Source organism: Manis javanica, chromosome 7 (assembly GCF_040802235.1).
Source record: "Manis javanica isolate MJ-LG chromosome 7, MJ_LKY, whole genome shotgun sequence".
Classification (NCBI taxonomy): Eukaryota; Metazoa; Chordata; class Mammalia; order Pholidota; family Manidae; genus Manis; species Manis javanica.
Genome location: NC_133162.1, coordinates 45,189,850 through 45,212,885, shown reverse-complemented (window position 1 = coordinate 45,212,885; position 23,036 = coordinate 45,189,850). Strand labels below are relative to the sequence as shown.

The window sequence follows — 23,036 nt, the reverse complement described above, 5'->3', positions numbered from 1 at the left end:
TGGAGCTGAGTGTGGAGTTGACTGGTGCCAGCTGGCACTGAGTAGGCCCTGGCAGTGGCCCATCCTCCCTGGCCCGGATCCTCCTTCCTGGGCCCCAGCCCCTGTTGGAAAGCCCCTTGCTGCAGCAGCCTCCCTGGGCCAGGCCAGGGTCTGCAGGAATGTGGGCCTCAGCCCCCCTGCACAAGGCTGGCCGGGGCTGCCCGGTCCAGGGCGGCCAGCAGCAGGATGTCACTCTTGGCAGAACTTCCCCTGAACAAACAGCTACCAGGAGCTTCAGGATCAAGAGGTAGATAAACAGGAAGAGGGAGAAACTTAAAAATATTTTTCTTCCCCTCCCGTGCCCTGACTTCTTCTCCTTGCCCTTCCCTCAGCCACTGGGGGTTTGAGGCAGAGATTTCCCCTGCCAGAAACCACCCAGAGGTCTGGAGAGCCATGGTGGGCAGGTTTAGATTTTAGGGTTTTAGGTTTTGTTTTGTGTGATGGGCTGGGATAGGCCTGGGCTTTGGGGCCAGACGGGCCCAAGTTTGGATCTTCGCTTCCCTCTTTGCTGTGTGACCTGGGTGGATCCCCCCCGGCCTGTCCTTGGGTGAGAAGGGTCGTGATAGGTGCCCACAGAAGTGTGTGCAGGAATTACGTAGCAGCAAATATTTGTTGAGTGCTGGCTGTGGGTGATCAAGGGGCATGTATAACGGTTATCTTGGTTAATCCTCATAACCTTCAGAGGCAGGCATGGTTATTGGCTTCATTTGACAGATGTTGAAGCAGAGAGAGGTTAAGTGTTTCTGTCAGGGTCACACAGCTGGTGGCTGTGGAGCTGTCGCTGGAAGCCCCACAGTCCGTGTACTCAGTGTCCTGCTCTTTTATCAGTCTGTCATGTGGTATAGAAGTTGGTACACCATGCTATAGGTACTATGAATTTCTTTCTTAGTTACAGAGAAACCAAATTCAGTTGGGGACGATGAGGTGCTGGGGTGAGTCCTGCTGAGCTCTGAGCCCCAGCAGTCCCAGAGTAAATGTAGCCTTTGCTAGGTGGCTCCCCACATGTTGCCTCCTCCATGCAGCCATCTATGGTTGCCTCATCATGCATCTGTCCTACTGCTCTGGCCTGAGCAGCTCATTTGGCCCCACAGAGCAACATCCTAACTTCCCAGCAGAGTCCCCAAGGCATCCAGAATTCAGCCCAACCCTACCCATCCTGGATGGTGGCCTTACGATCCCCTCATTCTTCCTAGCAGGCTCTGCACAGTGCCAAGCACTTCTCTCTTCATGCTCTTCCCTCTGTACAGATGCCTTTCTTGTCTGTCAAATATTGCTCGTCCTTCAAGACCCAGCTCAGTGGCCTCTTCCAGGAAGCATTCCCTGAGATCCTGGCCCCGAGCTAGCATCTCCCTCCTTTGTGCAGCTCCCTGTAGTGGGAAAGGTCCTGGAACTCCTGCCCTATTGTCTGCCTCTCTGAGCCTCAGTTTCCTCATCTGTGGATTGGGGATAATAGGGAAAGGAGAAAGCCTGGCCTGTGTTGAGTTGTCCAGAGCCTGGTGAGCCATGGCCCTCTCAGGGTTAAACTCTCTGCAATGCCAGGGGCGGAAGTGAGGACAGCTGGGTATGAGATGAAGTCACTTCCTAGCCTGGGGGTCTGCCCTGTGCCTGGCCTTCCACAGTAAATTCTGTTTCCTCCTTGGCCCCTGTGTGCCCACCCACTCCCGGCTCCCATGACCCCAAAGGTCACCAGCAGGTGGGGCTCCTGCCGGAATGTTGCCTGTCATTCATCCGGTGAGGTTTCTTCCTGTCTGGATCAGCCATCTACCTTTCCTGCCACAGCCTTCCATGTGGGAGTTTCATGGGAATGATGGATGTGGGGTTCGAGGGAGGCTACCTGAGGTCAAATTCAATGTCCAGCCTGCTCTTTACCCTGGGGGCACTGAGGCCCAGAGAAGGCAGGGTACTTCCTGAGGTCAGGACCAGGAGGCAGGCTCCAGACCACTCACCAGTTGTGGGGACTGTGTGGGCATTCTCCGGGGACATCCTCCAGCCTCCCTGGGCTTCTGTTTCTTCTGTGGAACCTGGGGGAGCCTGTGTGTCAGATCTGCCACAAGCACTGACCCGGGCGGGTGGGACATTTGTGCCTCTTTTAAGCCTCACTCCACTGCAGGGAAGCTGAGGCTTGGAGAGGGTCAGAAGCTGGTCAGGCCTGTGGTAGGGACAGTGCTGGGAGTCTGCCCAGGTCTTTCTGACCCCCGGTACCTTGTTAATTCCATGGGAAGGTTTTTAGCATCAGTGCCAGCTCAGGGACATCTGCACTCTGACGGTTTCCTGGGGGCCAGGGGCTCTTCGGGTTTAAGGCTGTTACAGAACCACAGTTACTGGTACAATTGGCCATATGGTTCTTTCCCCTCTGCTCTTTTTTCTATAAATAATATGTTCATTGTAGGAGAATCAGAGAAAATAAAGATATACAGGATGATTAGAAAAATCATCTGTGATCGCACTTCCAGTGATAACCACAATTCACCATTAATATTTTGAGATTTATCCTTTTAGACATGTGTGTGTATATGTGTATGGGTGTGTATAGGTATGCTTGTATACAAGAGCCTTCCCTGCTTTTTAATGGGAAAAAACTCTAAAATAGTTTATTGCCTGTTTTTTGTTAAGTGAACCTATAGTAGATATTTTCCTATGTCAATAAACAAACTGCTACTTCTTTCTTTTGAAATTTATAAATTGAAGTTCAGCATGCACAGGAAAAAGCACACACATCACAAGTCTCCAGCTTGATGACTGTGAAAGTGACCTCCACCTCACGCAGGTCAAGGAGCAGACCTCTTCCCACGCCCGGCCCTGTGGACCCCAGCACGGCTCCCGCCTTCCTGTCTCAGATGGGACTTCTCGTCTGACTCCCTACACCGCAGATTAGTTTGGCCTGTTTCTGAGTCTTAGATAAATGTAGTCATGATAGTATTCGCTCACGTTGGCTTTCTTTGCCCCATACTCTGTTAGTGAGGGTCGTCAGACCTCCATCTGTTTCATAACCATATAATGACATCATGATACATTCGCCTTTGACCACTGTTGATGTGAAAGATGCTTCCAGTCTGACTAATATAAACAAAGTTGTATCAGACACCTTTCTGGCTTATCTTCGATTATTTCCTTTGAGTTAATTGATGGAAGAGCTGCTAGTCAAAGGGTTGCACGTTTTTAAGGCATTTCAGAATTATTGCCAGATTGTCCTCCAGGGACCTGTGCCAGTTTATATCCTGCCAGGCGCTTAGGAGAGAGCCTATCCACAGCATACATGCTGACTCTGGGTGGTTACTACCAGCCCCACCTGTGGTACCGCGACAGGCAATTCGTGACTTCTCATTGTTTCCAGTTTTTAAACTACAAGGTAGGTAGAACGTTTCTTCTCACATCTATTGGCCATTTGAATGTCTTCTCCATTGAGCTTTTGGGGTTCTTTTTGGTCTGTTTTACTTTTTTAAGATATACATGTTTTCTCATTTATTGAAAGAAATACTATGTTGAATATAATAAATAATAAAAATATGTTGAAAATGTTTTTATCCAGCTTGCCATTTGCCTTTTAACTTTGTGGTTTTTCTGTGTTGGTTAAAGCTGACCATTTTTTATTTTTTTTATTTTTTTTTATTGAAGGGTAGTTGACACACAGTATTACATTAGTTTCAGGTGTACAACACAGTGATTTAACATTTATATACATGATAATTCTAGGTACCAGCTATCACCATACCAAGTTGTTACAATATTTTGACTATATTCCTTATGCTATACATTACATCCCGGTTACTTATTTATTTTACAATTGGAAGTGTGTACTTTTTTTGTGTGTGTGAGGGTATCTCTCATATTTATTGATCAAATGGTTGTTAACCACAATAAAATTCTGTATAGGGGGGTCAATGCTCAATGCACAATCATTAATCCACCCCAAGCCTAATTTTCGTCAGTCTCCAATCTTCTGAAGCATAACGAACGATTTCTTACATGGAGAACAAATTCTTACATAGTGAATAAGTTACATGGTGAACATTACAAGGGCAGTCATCACAGAGGCCTTTGGTTTTGATCATGCATTATGAACTATAAACAGTCAGTCCAAATATGAATATTCATTTGATTTTTATACTTGATTTATATGTGGATACCACATTTCTCTCTTTATTATTATTATTATTAATAAAATGCTGAAGTGGTAGGTAGATACAAGATAAAGGTAGAAAACATAGTTTAGTGTTGTAAGAGAGCAAATGTAGATGTTCAAGTGTGTGCCTGTAGACTATGTGTTAATCCAAGCTAGACAAGGGCAATAAAACATCCACGTATGCAGAAGATTTCTCTCAGAACAGGGGGGCGGGAGGTTCTAAGCCTCACCTCTGTTGATCCCCATTTTCTCACCTGATGGCCCCCCTGCGACTGTGCCTGTCTTAGGTTGTTCCTCCCTTGAGGAATCTTACCCGTCTCTGGCTAACCAGTCATCTTCCAGGGCCATACAGGGAAATGTTAAGTTGGTAAGTGAGAGAGAAGCCTTGTTGTTTGAAAAGGTTAGCTTTTTACTTCTTTGCATATTTTATGCCCTGTGGCTTCTATGCCCAGCATTTGTCTTGAGGTGTCTTTACCACTTGGAAGAATTATGATACTCGGTAAGTTCGATATGAGGCATGAATTCTATTTAAGGGTTATAATTAGGAAGGAAGAAGAAAAGCTATAGAAGTAGCAGGTGGAAGAAAACCTGGGAAGATTGATTATTTCTTTGACATACCTTCTTGTAGAGTAACTTCAGCATGTATAGGTTTTAAACTACTAATTAAATTGCACACACACATTAACATAATAGGAGTACAGTTACGTAACCAAAGCATACCTGTAATTACCAAAGCTGACCATTTTTTATGTAGTCTGATCTATCAGTATTTAATTCCATGTTTTCCATAGCATTTTGCATAGAAAATTCTTTTCTGCATCAAGGTTATACACAGATTCCCTTCTCTTCTTTCACTTCTGTGGTTTCCTTTGTAGCATGTCATCATTCATCCTTTGTGAGTGTAATGTTAGGTTAGGGACAGCGTCGAGGTGAGGGCACATTACTTGGAAGCTACCTGGGTACCTTTGAGGAGTTGATCTATATTTTTTTTTGGTTCTGTTCACACAGACTCTCTGTTCCTCTGTGTCTGTAGCTGCCAAATGGGAATATTGCTAGTTCACAATACCCACAGGATTACTGTAGGGGTTAAATCACAGCTATATGCAAACTTTTTAGTCTCAGGACTCCTTCCCTTTACATTCTTAAGAGTTGAAGACCCCAAAGAGCTTTTGTTTATGTGGGTTAAATACATAAATTGATATTTACATATTGGAAATTAAAACTGAGTATGGTGAAAAACATGTATGTATAAATTCACTCAAAAAATAGCAATAGCAAACCCATTATATGTTAACATAAATAAAATATTTTTTTTCTGAAAAAATAACTGCTTGCCAAAACAGAAAATAAAGTGGGAAGAGTGGCATTGTTTTGCAGTTTTACAACTCTATTCAATGTCTGGTTTAATAGAAGACAGTTGGATTCTGATATCTGCTCCAGCATTCAGTCTGTGGGTATGTCATTCTTGATTAAAGTCTATGAAGAAAATCCAGCTTCATGTAGATAAGTAGCTGGAAAAGGGAGGAGTACTTTATTAGGCTATAGATATTTTCCTTTGTTCCACATAACTACTTGGCAAGTGATAGTATATTTATTAAAGGCTAGTTGAAATGTAGAATATGAAAACAGATTAATGAACTTTCCTATTTTGTTACATTAAAATCTATTGAACTATCATGCATGATGAAGGAATACTTGACTGGGTGTGACTTTGTTACATTAAATATTGGTTGTTAGGAAAATACTGGTTCACTGAGTTACATGGATCTTTCCAAATGTGAGCACATTTTGTTTCATCTTTTCTAAAAATTACATATATGTTAACATCATCACCCATATCATAAAACCTTTATGTTTTGGGAAGCTGTCAAACTCACAGTGGCTGCTGCAAGTTTTCCAAAATTCGGATTTATTCCCTTGAAAGCTCAAACTTTATCATTGGCAACGAGTGTCATGTGTCATGTTCATTGAAGGGACCGGCTCACATTGTTAATTTTTGAGAAGATGTCTGCCAGTTACCCAGTTCTGAATAACCACTGTTTGTGGGCCATGCTCTCAGGTGAAAGTGGTCCTGTGGACCAGCAGGCTGGCACAATCGACGGCTCAAACAGGCGCACCAGGGCTTTTCCTTGACATTTGTCCTTCCCAGGAGGCAGCCCAAGTGCACCTCACATGTCGTCACACAGAACGGCCAAAAGACACGTACTCAAAGGCTGAGATTCGGTAAAATTAGTTTTACTGCTTCTTCAAGGACATTCATAAATGACGGGCATATTTTGTCATGGTGAGTGATGGCCAACCCAGTTTGGGGCCACTGCCATGCCTCCTGCTGAGGTTCCATCCATCAGTTTCACTAGCTGCGGCTGTTGCTGCATCACATGTGCTCACTCACAGGTGAGAAAGGCAGTGAAGTCTTGGTACTGTTCTGAGAATCGTTTTGACCTTGCGGGGACCCCTGGACTCTGCGGAGCAAGCTGTCAGAGCCGTGGACTGGATGAGCAGTGAATGGCTTGAGTGCAGTGCCTGGCCTCTCTCGGGCTTCTGAAATTTTGCCTGCTGCCATTATTATCCTTTTCCTACAAACCTGACAGAGCGCAACATGGGGAAGTGGAGATGTCAACCATTAAAAATTCATCATTTTTTATCTCAAGGCCTGTTCAAGGTGCTAATAATATGTTTGGTCCTCAGGAGTGAGTGAGGAATGAGGGCCATTTTCTTGCCCCTCTGGGAGACTGGGAAAGCATGACTCAATGGGGAGAAACCCAGGGGCTCAGCCAGGCAAATGTCCGCATGGGTGGGGTCTGCTTCTCAGACAGGGGGCCCCTCAGAGTCACCCTCCCCACTTCCTGGCCTGAAGGGGCCTCCACAGCCTTTGACCTCCATGTCCCTTCCTCATCTACCTTTTCTGCTGTGTGGGACCCAGGGGTCAGGGTTCTCTCCACCCTGTTTTCTGTAAGGCAGTCAAAACAGGGCTGCACTTATGGAGTCCCTGCTATATTCTGGGCCTGGGCTAAAACTCTGCCTGTATTGTCTTATTTATGCTCACAACACATGCACCTGCAGAGTTGATCTTTTTTTTGTTCTTTAAAAATCTTTCCAGTTTTGTTCACTGAAGTGACTACTTTGTGCCAAGCATCAGGTTGCCATTGAAGGTCAGCCCCAGCCCAAGCTTGGTTGGCCTCAGGGGTGACACCCATGGTGCGATTTGGCTCTTGGGGGTGGAAGGCTTCCTGGTGCAGGGCATGGGAGTGAGCTAGGTAGAGGGAGGGAGAAGGGCAGGGAGGATGTGGAATGAATGAGCATGAGGCTGGTGCATGGCACTCAAACTTCATCTGCTGCTCAGCAGAAATACCTGTTCCATTGCTGGAGGAACACTGACTGTAGGACTCATTGCGAGATGACCCAGCCTTGTCCTTCATGGGCTATTTAAAGGATTTTCAAAGGTACCCTTTCTGCCTTTATGTAGACTGTAGAATACCTTACCTGTAACCACCTGGCCTGGTAAGATGCACCTATGCTTTACTATTATTACTTATATTCTTGTTTTTAATTAATTTGCAGAGGCCTCTTGAGATGTCTGTTCCAGGGACTTTAAGAAGTTCACTTTGGCTGGAGTTGGGAGCATAAAGGTGGGAGTTGGGGAACAGTAGGCTGGTGCCAGGGCTGGGCCTGCTTGGGGTACTAGTGGGTTTCCAGGTGGCTCCTCCTTGAGTCTGACTGAAGTCTTTTAGGCTGAAATCTGTCTCCTCTGCTTGATGTGCTTCGTTCTTTGGAGCAGGAGAAGTCTTCCCTGGTCCTGGGTGGGCATGCTCAGTGAAGCAGTGAGTGGAAGGTGCAGGGGAGAGGGGCAGGAGGCCTCTGGTCCTGGTGGGGCTGTGCACTGGGTTTGTGACTGTGGGCAGGTCTCTGACCTACTCTGGACTTCAGATGCTGCTTCTGTAAAGTGAAAGGAACAGATTAGGGTCTAAAAGGTGCTTCTGAGTCTAACTCTAAGATACATGTTGGTGCCCAAGGGGGATTTAGTTGTATTGTGTTGGTGTGTGTGTGTGTGTGTTGGGAGTTGGGGAACAAGGCCCAGGGCAGTTGGGGGGGCTGGTTTGAGCCCCTGCCCTGCCCTGAAAGTTTTATCCACCCTTACATCCCTCTGCCCCCCATCTCTCCAGGCCCCATAGTAGGGGAACCCTGCGGTGTGGTGACTTCCTCCGTGTTTGTCCTGCAGCTGAGCCAGATGTTTCCTGCAGCTGGCTGCGAACCCTGCTACCCTATTTTTATCTCCATTGTTACCAGCCCCAGGCATCTGGCTGCCAGGGGTGTGTGAGAGGCTGTGGCCCTGGAGGAGTGCTCTTCCCTGGGTCCAGCTGGTTTTCTGCCCTCTCCAGGTCCCTAGTTGAAGCTTCCCAGTATCTGTCTGGAAAGTAAAGGTGGCTTTAGGAGAAATGGGAGAGTGGTGGGTGGATGATGCAGTAGGAAGAGCCTGGGCTGCAGAACCAGAGGCCTGGCCCTGTCCTTATGTAGTGACCTCTCTGAGCCTCAGTATTTCCATCTGCTAAATGGTCTGTGCTGCCTTTGATATAGGGTTGTTCTAAAGCTGAAATGAGATGGTGAATGTGAAATTCATTTAGCAACATGACATTTGGAGCCTGCAACTGTTGTGGGTTCAACTCTGGAGGGGTCCCTGGAAGAGCATCAGATCCAGAGCAGAGAGATGAGACATGTATTTACCAAACACCAGGCCAGCAGACTCAAGGCCAGGGTCATGTGGGACATAGGCTGTGAGCTGGAAGCTTTGGACAGGGAGTGGGCATTTCCACTAGACGTTGATGGATGGGATGAGGGTGGAGATGGTGTTCTTGGTTGTAGGACCAGGGAGGACAGAGGCTCGGAGGCAGGGAAGGGCTGGCTGTGTCCTGTGAGGTCCAAGAAGGAAAGGGCCTTGGGCCTCTCTAGCCAGTGGTTTTGGAGCTGCTTCTCCCTAGGAGGAGCCCCTTGGGGGACCTGGGTGCAAGAGACTCTGCAGCCCCTTCCTGAGCAGGCAGCCAGCACAGTGGCTCTGCTTCTGGCTGTTAGCACATTAAACTTTCATAAAGGATTGATTTTGTACAAAGGGTTCAGATATTAACCCGTTTGAAAGTCACCTGTCTTGTCCAGCCCCATCACTTTCCAGATGTTCAGATGTGGCTCAGAGAAGGCTGTGCTGAACTCCAGGCCTCTTGGAAAGCCCGTGCTGGAGGGGAACATTTCCTGGGGCTTTTCCTACTCTATACCATGGGGCAGCTGTGACCTGGATTTGCCTGGAATGTCAAGGATGTGGAGGGTAAATAGGGAGTGGGGAGGGTGGGAAGGGGGGTCTTGAATGCCAGGCAAGGGAGTCCAGACTGGAAGCCACAGGGGTGAGGGGAATGGGAACAGACCCCCGAATTGGGTCATGGTTCTTCCTAGTTCCTTGAAATGATGCTTCAGCTCCTTATGACATTGCTGGAGGATGGAAGTGGGGATCAAGCATCAGTTCCCACATGCCCTTCGAGGCCCAGCCCCTGGAAGCAGCCAGGGCAGTGTTGGCAGGGCCAGGGCTCTGGGTGGGGGCTCAGGAGACTCTAGATTGCTGCTGACCTTGAAATGCCTAAATACCCAACTTTTTGAAGCCGAGCAGGCGAGCATGTCCAGTTACTGTGAACCCTGTCGTCCCGAGGCTCCTCCCTGCCAGCAGTTTGCCCTTCCCTCTCCCCCTGCCACAGGCTGTGTGGGACCTGGAGATGGACAGGAGCCTCAGGCTCTTTCAGGAACAGAATGACCGCCCTTCCCAGAGCTGACTGGCAGCCTTCCTGGGGATGTGTACATACCCTTCCTTTTCTGCTCCTCCCTGACAGAACCAGCAGGCAGGGCTGCCCCCATCCAAATACCTGCTTGTTTTTCAGGGAGTTCCCCTCCTCAGAAAGACCCCTAGAGGGACCCAGAAAGACTCCAAATAGGGAGACCTTGCAGTCTCTCTTGCCTTTGTGGAGCAATGGAGGCCAAACCTTTGTGTAGTGTGGAACAAATGCTCCACTGCCTAGACCCTTCTACATCTCTGCACCTATTTGGAGAGAGCCACTTTACTACACTGTCAGCCACCGATGGTGCCTTTTGTCTCCTGTGTGCATCCCTTTAGCTACCTTGGTGGCTGGGGATGACGTCGTCTGCATTCTGTGAACCCTCATGGCCCCAGCATGGGCTGGGTGCACAGGATCCTGGCATGGCTCTGCCCAGGAGCATGGAACTGCCAGCGCACAGTGCAGCCTGACTTTAACCAACCAGGGAACGTGACGTTCTCCTTAAGAGGGGAAAGAAGCAAGTTCTGTCCCATTGCCTGTGGCATCTAGTCACTGAGGGTCAGAACTAAAAATAGCAGAACGCATTAGTCAGGATTAGATTTGGCTGTAATAGCAAAAAGCAAATAACAGTGGTTTACATAAGGTGGAAGTTTATTTCTATGTCCTGTCCAAGCCCAGAGTGTCATGGTCCACACCTGCTGTGGTGGTTCCACTCCTAGGGTGTGGCTTTGCTTGTGCATGGTTCAAGATGGCTGCAAAACTTGCCATCACTTCTTGTTTCAGGCAGTAGGATGGAGGAAATGAGGAAAGGGGTTTTATAGGAAGGATTCTGGAACTTGCCAAATGACATTGCCCCTTATATATGTATCATTAGCTAGAGTTAGTCACATGGCCCATGTAGCTGCACTGGAGATGGGGGGTGTAGTCTTGGCTTCAGGCCATCATGTGCTCAATTAGCTGTCCCCACCCAAATCTGGTTTGTTTAATACAGATAGCAGGCAGGGAGGTGGGGATGAAGGCGTTGTGGGCATTTTGATCAAACCTGAGGACATTCCCAGGCTGGGAAGCTGGGCCAGGACTTCAGGGTCTACTGAGTCTCACCCAGGGAGATTTTCCAGCGGGGGAGGTTGGTCCTGCTTTGGGACCAGAAACCACATGCCCCAGGCCAGGGAAGGAGAGCAGAAAGGCTTTTGAGGGGTTGGGAGTCTGCCCAGTTGGGAGGCAGCGGTCAGAGTAAGGGAGGTGGGCCAACCTGTTCTTGGCGTCAGAGCAAGCGGAGAATGCGTGGCCTGTGTCTGGGCAGCTGAGGCCTGAGGGAGAGGACAGCTCCTCACAGGAGAGTGGCTGGAAGCAAGCTTGGGAAGAGAGAAACTGCAGGTGTGTGACGCATGTGGGCAGGACGCTGAGATCACAGGGCTGCCCCAGGATGAGGGTGTGACCTGGAGCGCCCTCCCCAACCAGACCTCAGGAGGCCGGGAGGGCCTGGGAGACCTGCCTTCCCGCCATGGTGCTCTGTTGTTTCACATCTTCGGATTCTTTGAGAGAAGCCAGAGATCGGGCATTCTATTTGATTTTTTAAGAACCAGCAGCTAATTAGGGTAGAAAATAACAAAACTGTTAGGATTAGGCAACTCGCACTTGTGATGCATTTTGGCCCGTGAGCCACAAACTTTGTGCCTCCAGATGAGATGTGTTCTCTGTCTTCAAGGGAGAGAAGCATGGGGAATGTGTGGAAAAAGTAACTTCTCATAAGATAGCTTAAAAATTTTTTTAATTATTAAAAAATAGTTTTTAATCCCAGTTTTTTATTTTGAAAAATTTCAAACCTACAGAAAATTTCAAAGAAGAGTACAGTAAACACCTGTTCTCATTACTGCTCCATTTGCTCTCTCTCTCTCTGTCCCACTAAACCCTATGGAAGTCACAGACATCAAGATGCTTCACCTCTAGCCACTTCAGCCTGTATCTCCTAAGAACAAGACGTTCCCTTATTATCCACAGTATCATCACACCCAAGGAAGTCCACTTATTTATCCAAATACAATCCATATCCAGATTTTCCCACTCATCCTCACAATGCTCATTATAGCCTTTCTCCCCTCCGCAGTCCAAGATCCCATACAGACAGCTTTCCTTCCAGGCAGAGCTGACATGCACGGGGAGCTCCAGAGGTGGTGGGTGTTGGAAAGGGCCCTTTTCCTTCCTGAGGGCTCCAATTCCAGGACTCTCCAGGCCATGCTGCAGCATAAGGTGACAAGTGCCAAGGTCTTTGTTGGCTGCAAGGCAGGCAGGAGCCTCTTCTCTGCCCTTCACCTATCAGGTGAACTGAGAGGGAGGCTTGTTCAGCCCTCACCAAAGACAGGGGACTTCTCCTCTACCTGCAGCTGCTACCAGCTCAGGGGCTCCATCTGCAGTGTGATCCCCCCAGCCCCTGCTCTGCTGCTGCTCCACACTGCGTCCCTTTTTGCCCCAGATCCTCAGCTGGCCGTCCAGTTGCTTTGCCCTTGTTTGTCCGTTCCTGGCTCCAAGCCCACCTTGAGTGTGTGGCAGTGGTGACATCTCCCTGCCAGAGCTCAAGCCCTGCAATTCTCTCCATTGTTTTCAGGCTGAAGCCCGGAACTCAAGGCCCACTCCACAGGGGGCAGCTCAGCTATTTCCAAACATTCCTCCACCTTCTGTTTTTACCCTAAAAACACTTTTTTTTTCATTTTGGAAAAAAGATAAAATCATTTCAGAAACATGTAATTTAGCAAGTGAAGTTCTCTTGCTATCCCACATGCCAGATAGCTTCATTTTTTTTTTAAGAGTCTAAATTTTTTTTTTTTTGAGAGGGCATCTCTCATATTTATTGATCAAATGGTTGTTAACAACAATAAAATTCTGTACAGGGGACCCAATGCACAATCATTAATCAACCCCAAGCCTAATTCTCAACAGTCTCCAATCTTCTGAAGCATAACAAACAAGTTCTTACATGGTGAACAAGTTCTTACATAGTGAATAAGTTCTTACATGGTGAACAGTGCAAGGGCAGTCATCACAGAAACTTTCGGTTTTGATCACGCATTATGAACTATAAACAATCAGGTCAAATGTGAATATTCGTTTGATTTTTATACTTGATTTATATGTGAATCCCACATTTCTCCCTTATTATTATTATTTTTAATAAAATGCTGAAGTGGTAGGTAGATGCAAGATAAAGGTAGAAAACATAATTTAGTGCTGTAAGAGGGCAAATGTAGATGATCAGGTGTGTGCCTATAGACTAAGTATTAATCCAAGCTAGACAAGGGCAACAAAACATCCACGGATGCAGAAGATTTCTCTCAAAACAGGGGTGGTGAGGTTCTAAGCCTCACCTCTGTTGATCCCCAATTTCTCACCTGATGGCCCCCCTGTGACTGTGCCTGTCTTAGGTTGTTCCTCCCTTGAGGAATCTTACCCGTCTCTGGCTAACCAGTTAGTCATCTTCCGGGGCCATATGGGGAAATGTAAAGTTGGTAAGTGAAAGAGAAGCAATATTGTTTGAAAAGGTTAGCTTTTTACTTCTTTGCAGATTTATGCCCTGTGGCTTCTATGCCCAGCATTTGTCTTGAGGTATCTTTACCACTTGGAAGAATTATGATACTCAGTAATTTCGATATGAGTCACGAATTCTACTTAAGGGTTGTAAGGAAGGAAGAAGAAAAGCTATAGAAGTAGCAGGGGGAAGAAAATATGGGAAGATTGATTATTTCTTTGACATATCTTCTTGTAGAGTAACATAAGCATGTATAGGTTTTAAACTACTAATTAAATTGCATACACACATTAACATAATAGGAATACAGCTACATAACCAAAGCAGACCTACAATTACCAGCCATCTCCAGTGAAACCAAAAAAACCAGTTAGACACCCTAGGCATTTGTGAAAACTTATCAATGATATGATGGATATTGTCTAACTGAATTTGAATAGTTTGAGAAAAATCAGACAAATTAAAACAACACATTCCTGGGAACTGTTCACATCCCATATGTTCTTTTAACAGTAGATAGTCTACAGTCGCAAGGTTTTGGAGCACTGCAACTTGCACTTCTCCTAATTCTTGGTTGAGTTCCAACAATATAGATCCAGTCAAATTTGTTGTTTTACTGTATGCACAGGCCAGCTTAGATATCTCCTTCATTCCAATGGCAAGTCCAGGTACCGGTGGGATGAGTGCATCTACAGCTGTAGCAGTGCCAGGATCTTTGTTGAAGTTTTTAGATGATCATCTTCTGGAATGACTCTTCCAGAGGATGTTGATGTTGGAAGTTCTTCTTCATATCGTATTTTAAGTCGTTTTCTGGGTAGCCAAATTAGGCTTTGATCCTCTGTATAAACACAAACAAACCCTTTGTCCACACTTTGATATGCCCTTTATACCATTGTGAAGAACTTATTGGAGATCACCACACAGGAACTGCTTTTTTTTTTAAGAGAAAGGAATATTATCATAAAAATGTATTTCCATAGCTGATCATCTGACACCCTTTAAATGATCAAAATTAAGGATATTTAAAGCATGCATTTATCGTTGATTTACAGTTAGTTTTATCCTGATTATCAGGGAGTAATCCCCCTTTCTTTTTTTTTTTTTTTGGTTATCATTAATCTACAATTACATGAAGAATATTATGTTTACTAGGCTCTCCCCTATACCAGGTCCCCCCCCCCCCCGCCACAAACCCCTTTACAGTCACTGTCCATCAAGATAGCTTCATTTTTAAAGTTGGTTTCATCCTAATTTTAAAGAGGAGGCTGAGGGACAGAGGTTGTGAAGGGACAGGTCTGGGTGACCTCCAGAGATGTGATGTGCCGGGCTGTGCAGCAGAAGCCCGGTGGCTGCCTCTGCTAAGCTGTGGAGCCTGGGTAAAGTCCCATCGTTGGCCCTGCTTAGCTGTTCATTCTTTTGTGAAGGAGGCCTCGTAAACCCTGTGTCGCCTCTCTTGAGGGTGGTTGTCAGTAGCAGAGACAGAAAAACCACAGACACAAAAAACCCCATCAGGCTATACGAGTGGAATGATTATGGTGGGATGACAACAGGCAGAGGCACTGGGACAAGGGGGTGGAGGCAGGGGTGGCAGCAGGGGGGGCACGTTGGGGTGGAAGATGCCCTAGTGAGGTGCCGTGAACTTTGAAGCTATTACAAAGAACTTATACTTTTAAACAACACTCCTAAAGTAATCATCGTCTCAGTAGGAAATTTAGAGGCAAAGGATAAGCCAAAAAGACGATAAATACCGCACTCAGCCTCCCTGCTCAGGAATAAGCCCCATGTTGAAGTAAACATCCTCGCGGGTCTCTGTGTCTGCTTGCTGCTGAGTGACATCCTTGGTCCCATCAACACGGAGCCAAGCAGGGTAGGGGAGGAAAGGGATGAGGCAGGTCTGTCCTGTCAGCAGCATGTGTCCAGCTCCTGCCCTGAGCCAGGCAGCTGACAGAGCCACAAGGACGTAGGGTGGCCTCTGCTGGGAATAGCATGTGGGGGAAGGTTTTAAAAGCCTTTCCTGTGATGTTCGCAATGGGCTGTGGGTGTGTAGTCAGAGACTGCCTCCTGGAGGAGCTGGGCTTTAACCTCCCAGAGCGGGTGGAATGTGGGAGGGTTTGGGGAGGAGGGCAGTCAAGTGAGAGGACTTTTGGGTGGAGTGTGAGGACAGAGACCTGTTCCTTAGTGCTGGGTGCTCACTCCTCTGTGACCCTGGAAGCTACAGATGCCCTCAGGCTCGTCATCTGTTCATCTCATACATATTTCCTGAGCATCTGCTGGGCCCTGGGGGCTGTTCCTGAGCTGTGAACAAGTCAGACACTCTCCTGCTCTCAGGAACTGGGGAGACCAGTGCTACCCACATAATCCCACCAGTGAGGCAATTAGGAAATAAAAGGGGCTCCTAAGAAGGACAAGGACTGTGGGGTGGTGGACCCAGAGTGCATCGCCATGGGCTCAGAGAGGCCTCTCTGAGGAGGGACATTGGACCGCGACTACAGGAGGGAGCAGCCATGTGAACAAGCTGAAGTGCTCCAGGCAGATGGGCGGTGGTGCGAAGCCTTCTTGAGGAGGAGAGGGCCTGGGGTTTGGAAGGAGGAGGAGGAGGGGCCAGTGGCAAGGGGAGGGGGGGAGTGAGGTCAGGCAGGTGGGGCCTGCTCACCAGGGTGATGGAGGGAGATGACATGACCTGAGGTAGGGTTTTAAAAGATCCTCTGGCTCATGCGTGGAGGACGGATTGCTGGGGGATAGGTGGGCAGGAGAGAGAGTGGCTGGAGACTGCTGCCATTGGTCCGGGAAGAGCCAGCTGCCTGGAGCAGGTGGTGGCAGGGAAGTTGGAGAGAACTGGCCTGACCAGGGAGCAAGCCTGTTCTTCTCGTGGTGGGGGGCAGAGGACTTGGCCAAGACCCTTGAGCAGAGCCAGGCTCTCCTGGTTCTTGATTAAGGCCAGGAGCAGACAGAAGCCTCCCTAAGTGGCTTACCGGACAGAGTGAAATGGGAGAGTTATAACTGCATGTCACTCAAGTAGGGCAGCTGCTGTGGTCCAGCCCCATGTGGCCTGTTTGCTGCATGGTTGCCAGGATGAGAGCCAGAGCGCTGCCAAGCCGCTGCCCCTCCTGTCCTTCCTTTTACAGGTGGTGCCTGAGGTCCCTCCGGGCAGCAAGGCTCTGATCTGGTACCAGCCAACGGAAGCAGAGAGGGAATGTGGGGAAGGGTGGCAGAGCAGAGCAGTGAGGGTGAGCGGGGTCACGGGAGGGGCAGTGAGTGTGCCAGGCTGGGTAGGTGTCACTTTGCACACACACACTTACTTTATTCTCATGCACCGTGCCTATAGGGAGGTCCAGTTATGATCCCCAGTTCATAGTTGGGGAAGCTGAGTCTTGGAGAAGTTAGGCTGCATGCTCAAAGTCCCACAACTAAGAAGAGGTGGAGATGAGAATCAGCTAGTTTTCAGCTCCAGAGCCCGTGCTTCCTGGAGAATCACAACCACGTGTACGCTTCTAGGTGCCCAGAACACTGGAGGGTCATTTACAGTTTCTGTGAGCCCCCACTCTCTTGTCTGATCAGTGGGATGCTGACTCTGGCGTCCTGGGCATCCTCCTGCCTGTACCAGACTTAAGTTCTCACCTGTAGCAGGTGCTTTCTCTACTCTGGGGACCCTGAGCTGACCACAGAGGACTTGAGATTTGGTGGCCCTGGCCAGTAGAAATATAATGTGAGAGTGTGGGTCATTTTAAATAGCCCCATTAAAAAAGTGAAAAGAAATAGATATACTTGATTTTTTTCATTTCATTTATTTAATTATTTACTTGCTTATTTGTTTGTTTATCTATTTATTTATTTTTATTCATTTTGTTATCATTAATCTACAGTTACATGAAGAACATTATGTTTACTAGACTCCCCCATTCACCAAGTCCCTCCCACAAACCCCATTATAGTCACTGTCCATCAGCATAGTAAGATGTTGTAGAATCACTACTTGTCTTCTCTGTGTTGCACAGACCTCCCCATGCCCTTCTCCACATTATACATGCTAATCGTAAGGCCCCTTTCTTTTCCCTGCCCTTATCCCTCCCTTCCCACCCATCCTCCCCAGTCCCTTTCCCTTTGGTAACTGTTAGTCCATTCTTGGGTTCTGTGATTCTGCTGCTGTTTTGTTCCTTCAGTTTTCCTTTGTTCTTATACTCCACAGATGAGTGAAATCATTTGGTACTTGTCTTTCTCTGCCTGGCTTATTTCAATGAGCATAATACTCTCCAGCTCCATCCATGTTGCTGCAAATAAAAGGATTTGTTTTCTTCTTATGGCTGAATAATATTCCATTGTGTATATGTACCACATCTTCTTTATCCATTCATCTACTGATGGACACTTAAATTGCTTCCATTTCTTTGCTATTGTAAATAGTGCTGCGAGAAACATAGGGGTGCATCTGTCTTTTTCAAACTGGGCTGCTGCATTCTTGGGGTAAATTCCTAGAGGTGGAATTCCTGGGTCAAATGGTATTTCTATTTTGAGCTTTTTGAGGAACCTCCATACAGCTTTCCACAATGGTTGAACTAATTTACATTCCCATCATCAGTGTAGGAGGGTTCCCCTTTCTCCACATTCTCGCCAACATTTGTTGTTGTTTGTCTATTGGATGGTGGCAATCCTTACTGGTGTGAGGTGATATCTCATTGTGGTTTTAATTTGCATTTCTCTGATGACTAGCAATGTGGAGCATCTTTTCATGTGTCTGTTGGCCATCTGAATTTCTTTGGAGAACTGTCTTTTCAGCTCCTCTGCCCATTTTTTAATTGGCTTATTTGCTTTTTGTTTGTTGAGGTGCGTGAGCTCTTTATATATTTTGGATGTCAAGCCTTTATCGTATCTGTCATTTACGAATACATTCTCCCACACTGCAGCATACCTTTTTGTTCTATTGATGGTGTCCTTTGCTGTACAGGAGATTTTCAGCTTGATGTAGTCCCACTTGTTCATTTTTGCTTTTGTTCTCCTTGCCCGGGGAGATATGTTCATGAAGAAGTCAATCAAGTTTATGTCCAAGAGATTTTTGCCTATGTTTTTTTTTTTATTTTTTTTGAGAGGGCATCTCTCATATTTATTGATCAAATGGTTGTTAGCAACAATAAAATTCAGTATAGGGGGGGTCAATGCTCAATGTACAATCATTAATCCATCTCAAGCCTAATTCTCATCAGTCTCCAATCTTCTGAAGCATAACGAACAAGTTCTTACATGGTGAACGAATTCTTACATAGTGAATAAATTCTTACATGGTGAACAGTACAAGTTGCCTATGTTTTTTTTTTTTGAGAGGGCATCATATTTATTGATCAAATGGTTGTTAACAACAATAAAATTCAGTATAGGGGGGTCAACGCTCAATGTACAATCATTAATCCATCTCAAGCCTAATTCTCGTCAGTCTCCAATCTTCTGAAGCATAACGAACAAGTTCTTACATGGTGAACGAATTCTTACATAGTGAATAAATTCTTACATGGTGAACAGTACAAGGGCAGTCATCACAGAAACTTTCGGTTTTGATCATGCAATATGACCTATAAACAATCAGGTCAAATATGAATATTCGTTTGATTTTTGTACTTGATTTATATGTTGATCCCACATTTCTCCTATTATTATTATTATTTTTATTTTTAATAAAATGCTGAAGTGGTAGGTAGATGCAAGATAAAGGTAGAAAACATAGTTTAGTGCTGTAAGAAGGCAAATGTAGATGATCAGATGATCAGGTGTGTGCCTATGGACTAAGTATTAATCCAGGCTAGACAAGGGCAGCAAGACATCCACGGATGCAGAAGATTTCTCTCAAAGCAGGGGGGGTGAGGTTCTGAGCCTCACCTCTGTTGATCCCCAAATTCTCACCTGATGGCCCCCCTGCGACTGTGCCTGTCTTAGGTTGTTCCTCCCTTGAGGAATCTTACCCATCTCTGGCTAACCAGTCATCTTCCGGGGCCATACAGGGAAATGTAAAGTTGGTAAGTGAGAGAGAAGCCATATTGTTTGCAAAGGTTAGCTTTTTACTTCTTTGCAGATTTATGCCCTGTGGCTTCTATGCCCAGCACTTGTCTCGAGGTATCTTTACCACCTGGAGGAATTATGATACTCGGTAAATTCGATCTGAGGCATGAATTCTATTTAAGGGTTGTAATTAGGAAGGAAGAAGAAAAGCTATAGATGTAGCATATGAAGGAAACTTGGGAGGATTGATTATTTCTTTGACATATCTTCTTGTATAGTACCTTAAGTATGTATAGGTTTTAAACTACTAACTAATTTGCACACACATATTAACATAATAGGAATACGGTGACATAAACAAAGCAAATCTATAATTACCATCCATCTCCAGTGAAGCCAAGAAAACCATTTAGGCACCCTAGGCATTTGTGAAAATTTATCTATGATATGATGGATATTGTCCAACTGTACTTGAACCATCAGACAAATTAAAGCAGCCCATTTCTGGGATCTGTTCACATCCCATATGTTCTTTTAACCATAGATAGTCTATAGTCATGAGATTTTGGAGTGCTACAACTTGCACCCCTCCCAACTCCTGGTTGAGTTCCAACAGTACAGATCCGGTCAAATTCGTTGTCTCACTGTATGCACATGCCAGCCTAGACATCTCCCTCCTCATTCTTATGGCAAGTCCAGGAGACGGTGGGCTGGATGCAGCCACAACCGCAGCATCATCCGGATCCCTGTGGAGGCTTTTTGATGATCATCCCCCGGCACAAGTCCTCCAGAGAGTGCTGATGCCGGAAGCTCCTCCTCATATCGTATCTTAGTTCATTTTCTGGGTATCCAAGCTAGGCCTTGATCTTCTGCATAGAAACAAACAGACCCTTTGCCCACACTTTGACATGCCCTCTATACCACTGTGCAGAACTCATTGGAGGTCAGCACACAGTAACTGCTTTTTTTTTTTTTTTTAAATTAAGAGAAAGGAATATTATCAGAAAAGAGTACCTCCATAGCTGATCATCTGACACCCTTTAAGTGATCAACATTAAGGATATTTAAAGCATGCGTTGATCTTTGATTTACCAATAGTTTTATCCTGTTAAGGAGTAATCCCCCTTTTCTTTCTTTCTTTCTTTTTTTTTTTTTTTTAATTTTTAATCTACACTTACATGAAGAATACTATGTTTACTATGCTCTCCCCTATATCAGGTCCCCCCTAACAACCACATTACGGTTACTGTCCATCAGCTTAGCAAAATGTTGTAGAGTCACTACTTGTCCTCTCTGTGTTGTGCAGCCCACCCTCCCCTTGCTCCCTCCCCCCCCATGCATGCTAATCTTAATACCCCCCTTCTTCTTCCCCCCCCTTATCCCTCCCTGCCCACCCATCCTCCCCAGTTCCTTTCCCTTTGGTACCTGTTAGTCCATTTTTGGGTTCTGTAATTCCACTGCTGTTTTGTTCCTTCAGTTTTTCCTTTGTTCCTATACTCCTCAGATGAGTGACATCATTTGGTATTTCTCTTTCTCCGCTTGGCTTATTTCACTGAGCATAATACTCTCCAGCTCCATCCATGTTGCTGCAAATGGTTGGATTTTTCCACTTCTTATGGCTGAGTAGTATTCCATTGTGTATATGTACCACATCTTCTTTATCCATTCATCTACCGATGGACATTTAGGTTGCTTCCAATTCTCGGCTATTGTAAATAGTGCTGCGATAAACATAGGAGTGCATCTGTCTTTCTCAAACTTGATTGCTGCGTTCTTAGGGTAAATTCCTAGGAGTGGAATTCCTGGGTCAAATGGTAGGTCTGTTTTGAGCATTTTGATGCACCTCCATACTGCTTTCCACAATGGTTGAACTAATTTACATTCCCACCAGCAGTGTAGGAGGGTTCCCCTTTCTCCACAGCCTCGCCAACATTTGTTGTTGTTTGTCTTTTGGATGGCAGCTATCCTTACTGGTGTGAGGTGATACCTCATTGTAGTTTTAATTTGCATTTCTCTGATAATTAGCGATGTGGAGCATCTTTTCATGTGTCTCTTGGCCATCTGTATTTCTTTTTTGGAGAACTGTCTGTTCAGTTCCTCTGCCCATTTTTTAATTGGGTTATTTGTTTTTTGTTTGTTGAGGCGTGTGAGCTCTTTATATATTCTGGACGTCAAGCCTTTATCGGATCTGTCATTTTCAAATATATTCTCCCATACTGTAGGGTTCCTTTTTGTTCTATTGATGGTGTCTTTCGCTGTACAGAAGCTTTTCAGCTTAATGTAGTCCCACTTGCTCATTTTTGCTGTTGTTTTCCTTGCCCGGGGAGATATGTTCAAGAAGAGATCACTCATGTTTATGTCTAAGAGGTTTTTGCCTATGTTTTTTTCCAAGAGTTTAATGGTTTCATGACTTACATTCAGGTCTTTGATCCATTTTGAGTTTACCTTTGTATATGGGGTTAGACAATGGTCCAGTTTCATTCTCCTACATGTAGCTGTCCAGTTTTGCCAGCACCATCTGTTGAAGAGACTGTCATTTTGCCATTGTATGTCCATGGCTCCTTTATCAAATATTAATTGACCATATATGTTTGGGTTAATTTCTGGGGTCTCTAATCTGTTCCACTGGTCTGTGGCTCTGTTCTTGTGCCAGTACCAAATTGTCTTGATTACTATGGCTTTGTAGTAGAGCTTGAAGTTGGGGAGTGAGATCCCCCCTACTTTATTCTTCTTTTTCAGGATTGCTTTGGCTATTCGGGGTCTTTGGTGTTTCCATATGAATTTTTGAATTATTTGTTCCAATTCATTGAAGAATGTTGCTGGTAATTTGAGAGGGATTGCATCAAATCTGTATATTGCTTTGGGCAGGATGGCCATTTTGACGATATTAATTCTTCCTAGCCATGAGCATGGGATGAGTTTCCATTTATTAGTGTCCCCTTTAATTTCTCTTAAGAGTGACTTGTAGTTTTCAGAGTATAAGTCTTTCACTTCTTTGGTTAGGTTTATTCCTAGGTATTTTATTCTTTTTGATGCAATGGTGAATGGAATTGTTTTCCTGATTTCTCTTTCTATTGATTCGTTGTTAGTGTATAGGAAAGCTACAGATTTCTGTGTGTTAATTTTGTATCCTGCAACTTTGCTGTATTCCGATATCAGTTCTAGTAGTTTTGGAGTGGAGTCTTTAGGGTTTTTTATGTACAGTATCATATCATCTGCAAATAGTGACAGTTTAACTTCTTCTTTACCAATCTGGATTCCTTGTATTTCTTTGTTTTGTCTGATTGCCATGGCTAGGACCTCCAGTACTATGTTAAATAACAGTGGGGAGAGTGGGCATCCCTGTCTGGTTCCCGATCTCAGTGGAAATGCTTTCAGCTTCTCGCTGTTCAGTATAATGCTGGCTGTGGGTTTATCATATATGGCCTTTATTATGTTGAGGTACTTGCCCTCTATTCCCATTTTGCTGAGAGTTTTTATCATGAATGGATGTTGAATTTTGTCAAATGCTTTTTCAGCATCTATGGAGATGATCATGTGGTTTTTGTCTTTCTTT

At 45.6% G+C, this 23,036-nt stretch overlaps 1 protein-coding gene across 9 annotated transcripts in view; it reads left to right on the top strand.

Moving 5' to 3' along the window:
- Positions 1–23,036, top strand: part of PALD1 (phosphatase domain containing paladin 1) — a 112,987-nt gene that overhangs the window by 37,694 nt on the left and 52,257 nt on the right. Inside the window, exon 1 of one of the 9 annotated variants that reach the window (XM_073240902.1) lies at positions 7,724–7,791. The exons of 7 other annotated variants lie outside the window; for them this stretch is intronic. The gene's annotated coding sequence lies outside the window, so the exon portion shown is untranslated. Of the gene's footprint in view, positions 1–7,723; positions 7,792–9,311; positions 9,477–23,036 lie in introns of those variants that run through there. One more of the 9 variants, XM_073240903.1, reaches the window with a different exon arrangement.